Source organism: Procambarus clarkii, chromosome 6 (assembly GCF_040958095.1).
Source record: "Procambarus clarkii isolate CNS0578487 chromosome 6, FALCON_Pclarkii_2.0, whole genome shotgun sequence".
NCBI classification, from domain to species: Eukaryota; Metazoa; Arthropoda; class Malacostraca; order Decapoda; family Cambaridae; genus Procambarus; species Procambarus clarkii.
In genome coordinates this window covers 52798138-52810851 of record NC_091155.1, presented here as the reverse complement: position 1 = coordinate 52810851, position 12714 = coordinate 52798138, and positions in this window count along the sequence as shown.

The following is a 12714-nucleotide window of genomic DNA, read 5'->3' as shown; positions in this document are numbered from 1 at the left end:
GCCACCACCCACCACCGCCAGCCGCCACCACTCATCACAGACGCCGCCACCCGCCACCGCCCGCCACCACCGCCAGACACAGCCGCCAGTGTCCGCCACCGCCGCCACTGTCCGCCACCGCCGTCACTGTCCGCCACCGCCGCCACTGTCCGCCACCGCCACCACTGTCCGCCCGCCGCCACCACTGTCCGCCCGCCGCCACCACTGTCCGCCCGCCGCCACCACTGTCCGCCCGCCGCCACCACTGTCCGCCCGCCGCCTCCACTGTCCGCCCGCCGCCTCCACTGTCCGCCCGCCGCCGCCACTGTCCGCCCGCCGCCAACCCTGTCCGCCCGCCGCCACTATCCGCCACCGCCGCCACTGTCCGCCCGCCGCCACTGTCCGCCCGCCGCCACTATCCGCCACCGCCGCCACTGTCCGCCACTCTCCGCCGTCCAGCCTCCCCTCTCTCCGTTAGTAAATTATTATAATTGTTAGTAAATAATAAAAGAAATATAAATTATTAGATTTTTTTTACCCTTAAATTGGTTTTAATATTTAAATTGAAAATAATAATATAAAATATAATAAAAATAATATAATATAAAATATAATTTAATTTCAAGAAACTTAACTTTAAACACAAAGATGTGAAAATGGTTCAGATTATTGGCTCAAACCTTTCATAAGAGATTCATATTGGTGTATGAATGGATTATGAATGACTCATGTTAGGAGTGTAAAGTTGCCACAACATCTCAAATTAGTGTTAGATACATATGTCTTGGTTATAAGTTTTGGAAACCTATTTAAGTCCACACACAATATCGTATCTGATACGATAAAACAAACGTTTCCAATACTTTCAAATACTTTCCAGATATGTTGTGGCAACCTAAAATTGTTTGCTGGGTTAAGCCTCTGCATCCCTCTCCTAAGCCTCTGCATCACTCTCTTGAGCCTCTGCATCCCTCTCTTAAGCCTCTGCATCACTCTCTTGAGCCTCTGCATCCCTCTCTTGAACTCCTGCATCTCTCTCATGAGCCTCTGCATCCCTCTCTTGAGCCTTTGCATCACTCTCTTAAGCCTCTGCATCCCTCTCATGAGCCTCTGCATCACTCTGAAGAGCCTCTGCATCCCTCTCTTGTGCCTCTGCATCTCTCAATTTAGCCTCTGCTTCCCTCTCTTGAGCCTCTGCATCTCTCTCTTGAGCCTCTGCATCCCTCTCTTGAGCCTCTGCATCACTCTCTTGAGCCTTTACATCATTCTCCTAAGCCTCTGCATCCCTCTCTTGAGCCTCTGCATCACTCTAAAGAGCCTCTGCATCCCTCTCTTGTTCCTCTGCATCCCTGAATTGAGCCTCTGCTTCCCTCTCTTGAGCCTCTGCATCTCTCTCTTGAGCCTCTGCATCCCTCTCTTGAGCCTCTGCATCTCTCTCTTGTGGCTCTGCATCCCTTACTTGAGCCTCTGCATCCCTCTCTTGATTCTCTGCATCCCTCTCTAAGCCTCTGCATAACTCTCTTAAGCCTCTGCATCACTCTCGTAAGCCTCTGAATTACTCTTTTGAGCCTCTGCATCCCTTTGTTGAGGCTCTGAATCCCTCTCCTGAGCCTCTGAATCCCTCTCTTGAGCCTCTTCATCCCTCTCTTTAACTCCTGCATCCCTCTCATGAGCCTCTGCATCACTCTCTTGGGGCTCTGCATCACTCGCTTGAGCCTCTGCATCACTCTCTACAGCCTCTGCATCACACTTTTCAGCCTCTGCATCACTCTCTTAAGCCTCTGCATCCCTCTCTTGATCCTCTGCATCACTCTCTTGAGCCTCTGCATCCCTCTCTAGAACTCTTGCATCCCTCTAATGAGCCTCTGCATCCCTCTCTTGAGCCTCTGCTTCACTCTCGTAAGCCTCTGCATCCCTCTCTTGAGCCTCTGCATCACTCTCAAAAGCCTCTGCATCCCTCTCTTGTGCCTCTGCATCCCTCACTTGAGCCTCTGCATCCCATTCTTGAGCCTCTGCATCCCTCTCTTGGGCCTCTGCATCCCTCTCTTGAGCCTCTGCGCCCCTCTTTTAAGCCTTTGCATCACTCTCTTAAGCCTCTGCATCACTCTCTTAAGCCTTTGAAATACTCTCTTGAGCCTCTGCATCACTCTCTTGAGCCCCGGCATCCCTCTCTCAAGCCTTTGCATCACTCTCTTGAGCCTTTGCATTACCCTATGGAGCCTCTGCATTACTCTCTTGAGACTCTACATTTTATCCTAAGCCTCTGCTTCACTCTCTAAAGCCTCTGCATCACTCTCTTAAGCCTTTGAATCACTCTCTTCAGCCTCTGCACTCTGCATCACACTCTCTTGCGCCCCTGCATCCCTCTCTCAAGCCTTTGCATCACTCTCTTGAGCCTTTGCATTACCCTTTAAAGCCTCTGCATTACTCTCTTGAGCCTCTGCATCCCTCTCCTAAGCCTCTGCCTCACTCTCTAAAGCCTCTGCATCACTCTCTTGAGCCTCTGCATTCCTCTCTTGAGCCTCTGCATCACTCTTCAGCCTCTTCATCCCTCTCTTGAGCCTCTGCAACACTCTCCTCAGCCTCTGCATCACTTTCTTAAGCCATTTGAATCCCTCTCTTGAGGCCTCTGCATAACTCTCTCGAGCCTCTGCATCACTCTCTTGATTCTCTGCATCACTCTCGTAAGCCTCTGCATCACTCTCTTGAGCCACTGCATCCCTCTATTAAGCCTCTGCATCACTCTCTTGAGTCTCTGCATCACTCTCTTGAGCCTCTGCATCCCTCTCCTGAGCCTTTGCGTCACTCTCAAGAGCCTCTGCATCCCTCTCTTGAGCCTCTGCATCCCTCTCTTAAGCCTCTGCATCACTCTCGTAAGCTTCTGAATCACTCTCAGGAGCCTCTGCATCCCTCTCTTGAACTCCTGCATCCCTCTCATGAACCTCTGCATCCCTCTCTTGAGCCTTTGCATCACTCTCTTAAGCCTCTGCATCCCTCTCTTGAGCCTCTGCATCACTCGCAAGAGCCTCTGCATCCCTCTCGTGTGCCACTGCATCCCTCACTTCAGCTTCTGCATCCCTCTCTTGTGCCTCTGCATCATTCTCTTGAGTCTCTGCATCACTCGCTTGAGCCTCTGCATCACTCTCTTAAACTTCTGCATCCCTTTCTTGAGCCTATGCTTCCCTCTCTTAAGCCTCTGCATCACTCTCTTAAGCCTGTGCATCACTCTCGTAAGCCTCTGAATCACTCTCTTGAGCCTCTACATCCCTCTCTTGAGCCTCTGCATCCCTCTCTTAAGCCTCTGCATCACTCTCCTGAGCCTCTGCATCATTCTCTTGAGCCTCTGCATCACTCTCTTGAGCCTCTGCATCCCTCTCTTAAGCCTCTGCAACACTCTTCAGCCTCTGCATTACTCTCTAAAGCCTCTGAATCCCTCTCTTGAGGCCTTTGCATCACTCTCTCGAGCCTCTGCATCACTCTCTTGATCCTCTGCATGACTCTCTTGGGGCTCTGCATCAATCGCTTGAGTTTCCGCATCACTCTCTAGAGCCTCTACATCACTCTCTTCAGCCTCTGCATCACTCTCTTAAGCCTCTGCTTCCCTCTCTTGATCCTCTGCATCACTCTCTTGAGCCTCTGCATCCCTCTCTTGAACTCTTGCATCCCTCTAATGAGCCTCTGCATCCCTCTCTTGAGCCTTTGCATCACTCTCTTAAGCCTCTGCATCCCTCTCTTGAGTCTCTGCATCACTCTCAAAAGCCTCTGCATCCCTCTCTTGTGCCTCTGCATGCCTCACTTGAGCCTCTGCATCCCATTCTTGAGCCTCTGCATCCCTCTCTTGGGCCTCTGTATCCCTCTCTTGAGCCTCTGCATCCCTCTTTTAATCCTTTGCATCACTCTTTTAAGCCTCTGCATCACTCTCTTAAGCCTTTGAATCACTCTCTTGAGCCTCTGCATCACTCTCTTGAGCCCCTGCATCCCTCTCTCAAGCCTCTGCATTACTCTCTTGAGCCTCTGCATCCCTCTCCTAAGCCTCTGCCTCACACTCTTAAGATTCTGCATCACTCTCTTGAGCCTCTGCATCCCTCTCGTGAGCCTCTGCATCACTCTCTTCAGCCTCTTCATCCCTCTCTTCAGCCTCTGCATCAGTCTCTTCAGCCTCTGCTTCACTCTCTTAAGCCTCTGAATCACTCTCTTGAGCCTCTCTATCACTCTCTTGAGCCTCTGCATCCCTCTATTGAGCATCTCCATCACTCTCTTGAGCCTCTGCATCAACCTCTTAAGCCTCTGCATCCCTCTTTTGAGCCTCTGCATCACTTTCTTAAGCCTCAGCATCCCTTCCTTGAGCCTCTGCATCTCTCTCTTGAACTCCTGCATCCCTCTCATGAGCCTTTGCATCCCTCTCTTGAGCCTTTGCATCTCTCGCTTAAGCCTCTGCATCCCTCTCTTGAGCCTCTGCGTCACTCTCTTCAGCCTCTGCATCACTCTCTTGAGCCCCTGCATCCCTCTCTTGAGCCTCTGCATCCCTCTCTTAAGCCTCTGCAACACTCTCTTCAGCTTCTGCATCACTCTCTTAAGCCTCTGCATCCCTCTCTTGAGCCTCTGCATCCCTCTCATAAGCCTCTGCAACACTCTCTTCAGCCTCTGCATCACTCTCTTGAGCCTTTGCATCACTCTCTTGAGCCTCTGCATCCCTCTCTTAAGCCTCTGCAACACTCTCTTCCGCCTCTGCATCACTCTCTTAAGCCTCTGCATCCCTTTTTTGAGCCTCTGCATCACTTTCTTAAGCCTCTGCATCCCTTTCTTGAGGCTCTTCATCACTCTCCTGGACTCCTGCATCCTTCACATGAGCCTCTGCATCCCTCTCCTGAGCCTTTGCATCACTCTCTTAAGCCTCTGCATCACTCTCTTGAGCCTCTGCGTCACTCTCAAGAGCCTCTGCATCCCTCGCTTGAGCCTCTGCATCCCTCTCTTAATCTTCTGCGTCACTCTCTTAAGCCTCTTAATCCCTCTCTTGAGGCCTCTGCATCACTCTCTCGAGCCTCTGCATCACTCTCTTGATCCTCTGCATCACTCTCTTGGGGCTCTACATCACTTGCTTGAGCCTCTGCATCACTCTCTAGAGCCTCTGCATCACTCTCTTCAGCCTCTGCATCACTCTCTTAAGCCTCTGCTTCCCTCTCTTGATCCTCTGCATCACTCTCTTGAGCCTCTGCATCCCTCTCTTTAACTCTTGCATCCCTCTAATGAGCCTCTGCATCCCTCTCTTGAGCCTTTGCATCACTCTCTTAAGCCTCTGCATCCTTGTAACAAACTAGGCTGGTTGTAAGAATTATCCAGAGTGGTTTATCGACAAAAGAGAATGGGAAGCTGGGCCCGCGTGGTGACCCGGGACCTGACCCCAGGGAATTCGCGGTGAAAATAATCGACGCCTTGTTCATAGCTTCGTATAATGAACCATTCTATAGTATTCAGTAATTTAGAGAAATTAGCCTTTATTCTTTTTGTATTAAAATTGTATTGTATAATATTACTGGGTACAATATCAAGAGTATTCTAATTATTGAGTTAAGTCACCATCAGTTACGTCACGAATCAAATCTAAGTTGTAAGGCGCGAGTGACCGGCGGTCATAGGTCATCAGAGTTAACATGTCCACTATTTCTCAAAGTTCAAATAACTATTTTGGTGATCGGGAACAGCTCTGCCGTTAGATGCTTGTGTAATTTAACTTCAGTAAAATAATTCAACCAGTCTGGATCAATTAAGTACAACAGAGGTTAATTGTTATAACTTTAACCTGGCTAAGTAACTTGGTAAGCGATGCGGAACAATACAATGTTCTAGTCTGGGGAAGACCAGAGAGAGGGAGATCAGTGTGGACTCCAGATCAACTGGGAGAGGTCAACCATCTTACCTCTCTCCCAAGACCAGCCCCCAACATCTGGAGCTGGTCGCCCAAGGTAGAGTTGCTTTATGAGTTTTTATAGGGATAGTCAACTCATTGCCGTTCAGGTCAAGTAGGGAGTGAAGATCCTTAGATTTTGTTTTAGTTTTCTTGTAATAAATTAATTAGTTAATATTCTGCATTTTTATTATTTCCATGTGTTTGTTATATGTGAACTTGTCCTGGTCACGTGGTCAACACGAGGCAGAGTTGGATTGGGCGCCGATTCTAACATCTAGTCGGAATTCATCATTCCCGTGTAATTAATTCCACACTATAAGTTTCCAAGGTCATCGGTTACTAGTGGGGATCAAGCCCCAAGGTTGATTAATTAGCATGATCGATCCAGACCTTGATCATTGCTCTGTGTTACTGGTCTGGTGGTGGCGGCAGAGGCGACTCTAGGGTTTTGCTCAAAGCCTAGGTCACGTCATACGGGTTGTAGAATCCTAAGTCGGTCAATCGTCTTAGGACCACGTGGCGTGGAGTCGGCTTTAGTAAAAGTTTTGGAGTCCCTTGTAGAGAATAAAAAGTAAGAATACGGGTAGAGGGGAAAGAAGAAGGAAAGATAATTCAAGAAACCCTCCCCGTGTTACAATGGTGCACAGCGGTGGTTTCAACAATTTTGTTTGAAATTGTTGAAAGGCTCACGCGTCTAGCCATTTTAACACTTGTGTTGATGCTAAGGAGACAGCTGCGTTCCAGGATTAGTCGTGCGCCCCACAACAGTGCGTTTGAGTGGGGATTGGCAAATCTTGGGTCATGCGGGCTGATATGATTAAGGTTTAGTTAGTAAGATTAGGCTGTTAAGATTTATTGAAAAGGAGACTGCTGGGAATTGATTGGACTGAGTACCATACTCGTCCCATTGCAATTAATTCAGAGGTGTTGGGAGCCGCCATACTCTCAACAGCAGTTCCTTGTGGGCTGTCTGGGCGGATTTATCTGTGGGACTCCAGGAGATAGTCCGAGGGCGTTATTAGACGACCCAAAACGCTAGGAAAAACGTAAATCCGTGAAGGGCGTTGCGGCCTCCGAGGGACGGACTAGTAACCTACCTAGCAGCGATTCAACAACTAAGTGATCGCACACTTAGTGGAGGTTGAGTCGTCCCTAATCTTAATTGTTGCTGAAAGCTGCGTGTCGCTCTGTTAGAACCTAGATGGTCGAGACCCCTAGGCTAGGTGTGGTACGGCGAGCCGGTAGGATCAATTATAAGATTAAGTCGAGTGTATTTTTTAATTAAGTATACTTAAATTTATAAAGTAATTCCGTTTATTTGCGTTGTTCTATAGATTAATTTTTGTTTCCCCTAAATTCAATCCCCGGTTAAAAATTTTTTTTTATCCAAGTGTTTAGCATTTTCTTGCATATTAGGCTAAGTGCGTACATTAAGTTTTGCTATTCCCTGTTGTATTAGTCTAAGTCAGAGGCGTTGTTTCTAGAGCGTAGTTAATCCTCTGGACTTAGGGCTATATGTCGGTCACGATAGATAAGTGAAGGAGTTTAAGGGATAGTAATTTTCGTGTAAATGTTTAATAGAGTCCGTGGAATATTTCTCAGTATTTCGGGATAAGTTTTCGGCTAAGTCAACGTCGGAAAGTCGTTAACTGTAATTAATTTGTATTCGTGGGTCACGTATATGATTTGGGCGTCATTAGGATTCCCCAGTCGATGCGAGTGATATTTTCTAGTTTTTACCAGTAAGACGGTAGAATTGCGTCTTTAGACTTAGAATTCTGTTTTCAGTAGAAACGTAGGTGGAAAATTTTCTAAGTCCAGCTTGGGCTAGAATCTGACTTTTTGGCGAAAATTCAAATTTTCATGTTTCGTGTATATTCTAAGGTCAGTATTACTCTCTAGTGCGCGCAAGGGACGTAATTCTGTTCGTAAGCATTAAACAGTGATATGTACATTTTGCCGAATTAAGTTATTTTTCGAGAAAATCGGGTTGTAATTTTGTCAGAGTCCAAGTGAGGTGAAAATCTCGGATTTTGACGAAAATTCGAATTAGTGAGTGTTGGAACCGCCCGATGTGTCAGCATTGTTCTGAATACAACGTCAGTAGTAGTAGTAGAAAATCCAATTTTTTGTGAATTAAAGGAGTTTTGTGATATTTGGGGTGATAGATTTTTTTTCCCTCGGAGTCAGGAAAATTGGCAGAGTCCAGTATTTGAGTAAAAACGTAGTGTTTGATAAAAATTCAATTTTTTGGTAAGCAAATATATGTCCTGGGTGTCTATTTTAATCGCTAGAGCGGTTTATTACCGTAAAACTAGTTATTTTCCTTCAGAACAAAAAATCTTGATTTTTCAGCGTTTAAGCGAAAAAGCCAACCCGTTCTCACACAAGACAGCACATATATGACTTAATGCTTAAAGTCAATATGTTGAATATGAATTAGTATATATGTGATATATTCCCAGTTACTTTTTTTACCAAGGCCCAAACTCTTCCTCACGTACCAATTTACGTGTCACAGTACCCGTCCGTCAACATAGATAGCAGAATATTCGTGATTGGCTCAATTATAAGGAAAATTGTAGTTTTCAGGTCCCACATGGGTTGTGAAATTTACCTACTATTGTCCATGCTCTTAGAATATTACAGATCAGCTACTTCCTATTGAAGGCTCATAGTTTTGTTTTGAGAAATATTAGTTGTTCTTAGTAAATTATAATAAGCACTAAAAATTATTACATAGAATAACAGTCCTTCACCAATCAATATTATATACCATAGTTTGTGCTTTACAAATCTTTAAAGGATGTTTTGTAGGAACACTAACAGAAAACGATGTTACGTTGGAATGTCTATGGGGTAAACTACTGCAAACAGGACGGTATTGTGTCTACTATACCAACTATAGCTAGGATGGGTATATTGTCACCTACCGCCTGTTACGTGGGAAAGGGGTCCAATACCACCCACAGGATGGGTATGAGGGTCACATCCACCCACAGGATGAGTATGGGGATCACATCCACCCACAGGAAGGGTATGGGGTCCAATACCACCCACAGGATGAGTGTGGCGACCACTACAACCCACAGGATGGGTATGGGGCTCCAACCACCCATAGAATGGGTATGGGGCTCCAACCACCCATAGAATGGGTATGGGGCTCTAACCACAAATAAAATGGGTATAGGGTCCAATAACACCCACTGGATGTGTATTGCGTCCATTGCAGCGCGTCGAGCTCGAAAACCGCAGCATTCATCTCAGAACCATGCCTATTTCACACAGATTCCTTAATAAACGTAAGAGTTTTATATGCCACAAGAAAGATAGAAATATAAGCTTCATTCTAAATACCTTACCATGGGCATATTTAAATTTAAAGCGAAGATACGTGTACTTTTATAATAGCCGAGGTTTAACCCCGGACAGATTGATCGACCGAGCAACTCTCTCTCAGAACAATGTTTATTTCACGTGAATTCGTTAATAAACATATATGTTTTATATGTCTCAAGAAAGGCAGACATAAGGCTTCACTTTAAACACTTTACCATGGACAGATTTAAAGTTCTAATGAAGATACATGTATTTTAAAAATTACGGAGCTCCCACCCCGTACAGACTGAACGACAGAGCAACTCTCTCAGATTTCACGTAAATTCGTTAATAAACACAAATGTTTTATGTCTTAAGCAAGATAGAAATAAGAGCTTCATTTTAAATACATTACAATAGACATATTTATAGCTCAAGTGAAGATACATATGTTTTTATAGTAGCGCTCAGTAGCTTGTCGGGCATGGAGTGCAGACGCCTTCGCACTTGCCGATATATTGTATAATTAACAAAGATACGCTAATAAAGCCTAAAATCTTATATGCCTCCAGAAAGATCGAGATATGAACATTATTATGATTTCACCAAATGAAATATATCATGTTCGAGAACAAAGATATATCAATTTTAAATTAAGTTTCGACTCTTGCTCGGGCGAGAGAGATGGAGCGACTCTCGCCCCATCTATTGGAGATTCTGTCCACTAAAGACCCAAAGCAACTCAAACCCTCCTAGCATTATTTAAGTAATGAAGTAATATGGTATATTTACTATAATGTGGGTGCTGAATGCAGAACATGAGAAAACATATATTTACTCCAAACTAATATAATTTCATTATGAAATAAGTAAATAAGTAGCATCAAAGGAAGTCGACGGTCCAAGCGTCAATGTTGTGGAGCGACTTATCCAAGATATATCGTTGTTTGGAAAGTGTTTGTTGGCATATCCAGTTGTCGCACTTCTCTGCACAAATTATCACAAATTTAAATTATAATGTTAACAAGTAGAATACGTATTTTTAATAAAATCTAACATAACTAGCCAGAAAACATTTAACATTTATTAAAAAAATATATGTTTGGAAGTTAAATCGACTTCATAGGACAATTGTTTTGTTATATCAACCAATATATCTTTGTTATATTGTTTTTGTTATATCAACCAATCCTTGTAAAAATTTATTGTATGTATGTACCTTACCTAAATAAAATTGTATTGTATTGTATTGTATATATACTCGTTATTCGTTGACATGCGTTCGCTACTTAAACTACCATGTACTGTACTTATGTAAAATCTCCCATGTCTCTTCGCTCATCTCACCGAACCCTACAGGCTCTTTGATATATTGTTTAATTAATTGAGCTTCACAAATAAAGCTTATAATTGTATATGTTATGAAAAGGCAGAGCTTATTTTAGTTCATTTATTACGCACCCCATACCCATCCTATGAGCGATAGTGGAGTGTTACAGAGGCACATAATGGGCTCAGGGACTGAGCCCCACAATTCATATAGCCAAGCAAGTTATAATCTTGATAAGCTAGTTACAAAAGTCAATGCACATTGTCACATCAACAATGGGCTCGAGACCGACCACAAGTACAGTTTATAATTTAAGCAACTGACATATATGGAGGGCTAGTGTCACACTCGATATGTTTATCCTACACATAACCCCCTCTCCCCCATCCAATGGGCAGCGGTGGATAGGTTACAATCAAGTCGTTTTTTGCGTTTTATTCAGAGATTAGATCTTATTGGGTGAGGAAAGATATTCATATTTTAAAGAAGGCTTCTTGGCTGATGCTCTCCATTGATGGAAAATATACAACCTTTTGAAAATCAATGTTAGTTTGATCTAGATATTGTAAATAACAAAAGTATTTATGTCATCTGAAAGGTAGAAATATAGGCTACATTTAAAATCCTTTGTCATAAATATAACTGAAGTGAAAACGAAGATATATGCGTTTTGATAGTTACTTGATGGCTAGCTCTGAGAGTGTGAAGCCCTGCACACCAGCCAATAAATTGTATAATTAGTTTCCATATATTTTAATTAATCTTAATAATCTATATGTCAGAAGAAAGGAAGATGTAGCCGTTAATGTGACAACATTTAAAAATATATATATCTTAAGTTAAATAAATAATACCACCTTATTGCCGGTGTCCGGACACATGAAAACTACCTAGGTATCAGTATCCAGCCAGGCGGGGATCACAGGCTGCACAATACTGATAAATTATGTAATGCACTACTTGTGGTCCATCTCGAACCCATTTATGATGTGACGACTTATAGTGAATTTTGTAACTAGCTCATCAAGATTGTAACTTGTTTAGCTAAATGAATTGTGGGGTTCGGTCCATTCATTTTCTTTCTTTATTATGCACCCCATAATACACATCCCGTGGGCGGTGGTTTAAAGGATTACAGAGGCACATAATCGGTTCAGGAACTGAACCCTCTAGTTCGTTTAGCTAAGCAAATAACAATCTTTTGACGCTAGTTACAAAATTATTAATGTACACATACTTATGCATACATGTACATATTCATACGTATACATATATACATACACATACATATTTAATCACCACCACAAATACACACATCAGTAATCTTTTGTGTCACAAGTGATTCAACAAGAGGCTCACAACAGTCACTATACAAGGCACTTTACATTTATGGTGAGTCACACAGTTACTAGTCTTGCTGCACACCCACCCAACTGGGCGGCAGCTTTACAGTCATGTGCTCCACACCCACCCAACTGGGCGGCAGCTTTACAGTCATGTGCTCCACACCCACCCAACTGGGCGGCTGCTTTACAGTCATGTGCTCCACACCCACCCAACTGGGCGGCAGCTTTACAGTCATGTGCTCCACACCCACCCAACTGGGCGGCAGCTTTACAGTCATGTGCTCCACACCCACCCAACTGGGCGGCAGCTTTACAGTCATGTGTATGCATTACCTACAGTAAGCAAATTTTGGATACTTCGCTAAGATTTCGGGCAGCACATCATTATGAATGAAGTACTTACACATTTCATGGACACTATTGATGTTGTTATCTTTAAATTCCGCGATTTTTCACATTCCATTATATAATGACGCAAAGTATGCGAATAGTTCTGCTGACAGAGTTTACATTTAGTCAAATCTACATCATCAGATGTTACAAACTCCCAGAGGTACTTGTAGCCGAGCCTAAACCTAGCAGTGGTAACATCTAGAAGTCTGCTAACATTATTTGATGACCCATAGACGAGCGATTCATCAAAGTTTATACAATATTGTGAAATTGAGAGTCAGTGTAGTAACATAAATTGGTAAATCATAAATATTGTAAGTTAAGAATCTGATGCATGTGTGTGTGTTGGGGGGGGGGGGGTTATACCCTTGGTAAGCGAGAGTGGAAAGTAACCTTAGACGTACTGCGGTCAATGTGGGGGGGAAGGGGGGAGTTGTAGG